Source organism: Cibotium barometz, chromosome 16 (assembly GCF_041138505.1).
Source record: "Cibotium barometz isolate CiBa-2024 chromosome 16, ASM4113850v1, whole genome shotgun sequence".
NCBI classification, from domain to species: domain Eukaryota; kingdom Viridiplantae; phylum Streptophyta; class Polypodiopsida; order Cyatheales; family Cibotiaceae; genus Cibotium; species Cibotium barometz.
The window spans coordinates 7,629,604-7,635,603 of NC_141061.1; positions in this window are offsets into that span (position 1 = coordinate 7,629,604).

Sequence of the window (6,000 nt, forward strand, 5' to 3'; positions counted from 1 at the left end):
GCATGTGCCAGATGAGCTGAGAACTTAGCTGGATCATCCAAAAGCTGAAAAATGTGTGTTTATTGGATACTCCCTTGAGCAAAAGTGATACAGGTGTTATAACCCTGCTACTACACATGAGTTGAGGGTAAGCAGGGATATTGTTTCTGATGAGATGAGCAGCTAGTATGCTGCTGAAAAAGAAGCTGTTGGGGGGACTGATGTGAGTAGAAATGTGGTTGCACAGAATGCGTCAACCATCACAGTCTTTAAGTGGACCAGGAGAGTCCTCATCTAGTGGTTCAGATAGACCATGGAGTGGTAGGCTGCATCATAATACCAATCCTGCAAATGTGATTAGTACATCACATAAAGGCAAAGAGAAAGTGATTGAGCCCCTTAGTATGCCTGACATTTCTGCAGGGCATTCTCATGTTGATGGAGAGTCTAATGGCTCAAAGATGAGTCTTGATGAGGATCTTGGGATACCAGCTATGAGAACACTTGGTGTAAAGAAGGCTATGAAAGCCATGAATGCAAAGCTGCAAAGATCTGGGAGAGTGAAGAATCCTATGCAGAGGTTTACCTATGATGGTTGTGGCACATCACTATGCATACATGGCAAAAGTTGTATAGGTTATAGAGCCCACATGCATTGATGAGGCTGTTGGAAATGTGTGTTAGGAGAAAGCTATGGATGAGGAGATGGATGCATTATATGGAAATGAGACTTGGGATTTAGTGCAATTGCTTGAAGGCAAGAAAGCCATTGGATGCAAGTGGGTGTACAAAGTAAAACATAACAGTGATGGAAGCATAAGCAAGTACAAGGCTAGATTGGTAGCCAAAGGATATGCGCAGACATATGGCATTGATTATGAGGAAACTTTCAGCCCAATTGCCAAGATGGCAACAGTGAGAGTTGTTATAGCAGTGGCTGCGTCAAAGCAATGGTCTTTACATCAGATGGATGTAAAGAATGCATTCTTGCATGGGGATTTGCAGGAAGAGGTGTATATGTTGCAGCCACCTGGTGTTATGAGGATGTGAGTCACCCCGAGCATGTTTGTAGGTTGAAGAAAGCCTTGTATAAGCACCAAGAGCATGGTGGTCTGACAAGATTTCTGAATATCTTGTCACTATTGGCTTTCATGTAGCCAATGCAGATATCTCGCTATATGTGAGCCACAGTGATAGTAGAGGGGTTGTGCTTGTTATCATCTATGTAGATGACCTTATCATTACGGGGGGGACCATGATGCAGAGATCTTTGATGTAAAGATCTTGCTTAGACAAAAGTTTGAGATGAAGGATCTAGGGCAGCTCAGATATTTCTTGGGCATTGAAGCGATTAGGTCACCACATGGTATTGGATTACTGCAGAGACAGTATGGCTTGGACATGTTGTCCAAGTATGGTATGACAGGCCTATCTCAGTGCCATTGGATCAGAATGACAAGCTGAGTGCAGATTCAGGAGAGATTTTGGAGGATCCTACTATGTATAGGCGTATAGTAGGAAGCTTGATCTACATGACAATCACCAGACCAGATTTGAGCTATGCTGTTGGGTTGGTGAGTCAGTTTATATAGGTTCCTCGAAAGTCGTATTTGGATGCATTGAGACGCATACTGAGGTATGTGAGGTCTACTTTGCATTGTGGACTATTTTATAAAACTGGGATAGAGATATGTGTACATGGGTACACAGATGTTGATTGGGCGGGTACACAAATGTTGATTGGGCAGATAGTATCTCAGATAGAAGATCTACTAGTGGCTTCATGTTTTCTTTGGGGAGTATTGCTGTGACTTGGGGTAGCAAGAAGAAGCCTACGATTCCAGTACAGAGGCCGAGTCAGAGGTGCTATTATGGCAGCATGTGAGGTAGCTTGGTTAAGAAAGCTACTTGCAGATTTGGGTCTATCAGTGGTGGATAGACAAGTTGTCATTTTCTATGACAACATTAGCAGTATACAGTTGGCCAGGAACCTAGTTTTTCATGCTCGCATGAAGCATATAGAGGTCCACTACCATTTTGTCAGAGAGAAGGTTTTGGTAGCAGGAGCCGTTGACCTTGTTTATGTCAGCACACACACGATCAGGTAGCTGCCATCTTCACCAAAGCATTGGGTACAGAGAAGCTCTGTAGATTCAGGGCTTCGCTTGGTGTACATGAGATGGAGTTGAGCTCGAGGGGGAGTGTTGAGATATCGAGCTCATCTAGTGAGGCAGTGGACATTGATGACCTGCCTGGGGGATAGGCCCCACACTTACACCACACTGGCATGGTTGGTGAGATCATGGGTGATATGCAGCGCCAGTGGGATGATAGGCTATGTGACAGCCATTCCAGAGACTGGCATAGTTATAGCGCCAGCTCATTTACTTGGGTTCACACCATAGAGAACCCTAGTATGTATTTGGTTGAGTACCTTTTCATATTATGTGTACTCTTATCTTTGTATATGGTGAGACGTTGACCTTGTTTATGTCAGCACACACAGGATCAGGTAGCTGACATCTTCACCAAAGCATTGGGTACAGAGAAGCTCCATAGATTCAGGGCTTTGCTTGGTGTACATGAGATGGAGTTGAGCTCAAGGGGGAGTGTTGAGATATCGAGCTCATCTAGTGAGGCGGTGGACACTGATGACCCGCCTGGGGGATAGGCTCCACACTTACACCAGTAGCATGGTTGGTGAGATTATGGGTGATATGCAGCCAGTGGGATGACAGGTTATGTGACAGCCATTCTAGAGACTGGCATAGTTTATAGCGCCAGCTCATTTACTTGGGTTCACACTATAGAGAACCCTAGTATGTATTTGGTTGAGTACCTTTTCATATTAGGATGACAGGTTATGTGACAGCCATTCTAGAGACTGGCATAGTTTATAGCGCCAACTCATTTACTTGGGTTCACACTATAGAGAACCCTAGTATATATTTGGTTGAGTACCTTTTCATATTGTGTGTACTCTTATCTTTGTATATGGTGTGTTGAGTGTTGTGTGAAGAAGAAGATTTTCAGCCTCTCACCTTGTGTGAAGAAGAAGAAGATTTTCAGCCTCTCACCTTGTGTGTTCTCTTTTAGGGTTTTGTGAGTGTGTGTGTGCTTGCAAGAGCTCAAGCTCTCTTCTCCCCCTGCATCTTTTCATATACACGATGCTAGATGATGTGTACATAATGATGCTAGATGATGTGTACATAATGATACTCTCATCATAGTGAAAGAAGTGGTGAATATATGCTGTGTTTGTGCCTATCAATGTATCATATTGGGATTAATTGTACACTAGGCAATTAATTGGTATATATTTACAGAAATAGGTTTTTATTATTATTTGTGATTTGACGATGGTGCGAGGATCAACAGTTTAGGTGTCACACAATATTTTTGTTGTTGTATCATTTTCTTTACACAACTAAGGACACTTGCTTCCTCAAATGGGAGGATTGTTACAGGTATATATTTTATCATATTTTTATGAATTAATAATTGAAAAAAAATATGCTTGATTTAATGTATGCAGGAATCGGCTTCATGGAATGTGCAAATGTGTACAAGATTATCATATGTGAAAATGTGAACAAAGTTATTTTATGTAACAAGGCCCACCAGCAATTATATTTGGGAAAGGTTTTTATATGTACAAATCTTAGGGATTTTGATATGATTAAAAATATGTAAAGCAATACCCAAGTCAATATTAGGTAATTTGGAAAAAATCTCACATTTTGGGAATCAATTACTCCATATAGTTTTGGACATATCTTAAACATACTAACTCCAAATTTATCGGAGATCATAGATTTAGATTCTACTCTTCAAGATCTTTCCGATGATATGTCACATGAGGGGGTTTTGACAAACTTTTGGACAAGTTCACCATGCTCCCATTTTTCAAATGGGAATGGGGTTTTTCCCAAATTATCTAATATGGTGTTTACCCCAAAAGTTGGGAAAAGCAAGCCCAATTTGTATGCTCATCTATTCTTACCTCCTTGGGCTATTTTTATGAATAAAAATCTCAAAATACTTAAGTCGTGGAAGTGGTGCTACACACTTGAGGGGGGAGATTGCACCCAATCTGGTTTACTATGTGGTATTCTCTATCCTTTACTTTTAATCGTGATGTTATATTAACTCTTTTGCCTTGTGTTATGCTAAGTTATTTAATTATCAATTAATTCAAGTCTTTGTTTCAATTATGATATAATTTGTGAGATTTTTGATTAATTCTTCAGGAAGTACAAAAGGGTCCCGTGACATCGACATTGGCATAGATGATGATGATGATGTATCTCATATACATACACATGATGATGTATTGCACACACACATATATGATGATATTGATACACTAGCACATGATGATACACATGCACATAATATTATTGATACTACACATGCACGTGATATTATTGATACTACACATGCACGTGATGATGATATATGTGATGGTGTTGTGTGTGAGTTGGATCATGTGGCTATGATCTCGAGGGTAGAGATGGCAACGAGCACACGGAGCATTGATACTTCTACACCCATCTTCCTTCCTACAGATCATGTGGATACATTAGTTGATTGTGGGAGAATTTTATAGGATAGTATGCATTCAGTTAGTGATACATCCATTATAGCACACGAGTTAAGTGATACTTCACATGTGGGTTCTCGAGAAACTTATGGGCACAGGCTTGGTTCCTTGTGCTAGAGATAGGACATGCTATTCTTCTACGGCTTTGGCATATGGAGAAGTTCGTGATACCACTACTCCTAGCCTTTATAGTGTACCTCGCAGTGTTCACTTGGCTACAGTCTATGTATTTAAGAAGTCAAGTATAGTGCATGAGGGTAGTATTAATTGTATTGAGGTGACATCTCATAGGAGACATATGATTATTCATATTGATTTATAGAGTTCCACATTTTACTTACATATTTTCTTAGATCCATTATTGATGGAGATAGACCCTACCTATGAGGATTACTTCATTGACCGTAGAGATTATAGGGTTAGGGATTTTATGAATGATGATTCCATTTACCTCTCATGTGTGGACACATTGTCTCAGTCTTCAGTGAATGATGATGAAACGATTATGATAATCCTATTGATCATATTCTTATCTTGGAGGATCATGTGCCCACATAGAGGGATTACACATAAGGATGTGATGCATAGCTTAGGTCATGCATATATACACATGGATATAGTGGATCGTGCCATACTTAATGCACTGAGTCATATGCAAAAGTCTTATGCTTATGACTTTTGGCTTATGGCATATGCATAGGCTTGCGAGAGCCTATGCATAGTTCCTACGCATAAAGTTTATGCATAGAGCCTATGCGTAGAGTTTGCATAGAGCTTGTAAGCCTACGCATAAGCTTTATGCAAGCCTACGCATAGGCTCTACGCATAGAGCCTATGCGTAGAGCTTGCATAGAGCTTGTAAGTCTACGCATAAGCTTTATGCAAGCCTACGCACAAAGCTTATGCATAAGCTTGCAAGCCTAATGCATAGACCTTTGGGTGCAATAAAGGTAAAGTTGCATAAATAATTAAAAGAAAAAGACGTCTTACCTATTTTTTATAAAGCTGGATTAGTGTAAGACCTACAAAGAAAAAGATTTAAAAAATTGATTAGTAGATTAAACATAAGATTAAACAAAGTACACAAGAAGATTTATGCAAGCCTCTATGCATGAAGCTTGCAAGCCTATGCATAAGCTTGCAAACTAAACCTAATCCATGGCACTCAAGGGTGCAATAAATGTAGAGAAAAGCATAAATGATTAAAAGAAAAAGAGGGCTTACCTCTTTTTTGTGAAGTTGAAGGAGAGGTTTAGTGTAATACCTACAAAATAAAAGATTAAATAAAGTAATTAGTAGATTAAACAAAGTGATTTAACAAAAGCCTAAAAGCTCTATCATGCATTGAGAGCTCCCAACATGCATAGAGAGCTCTCTATGCATGTCTTAACCACTCCGGTTAACATTACCTTGTGCAT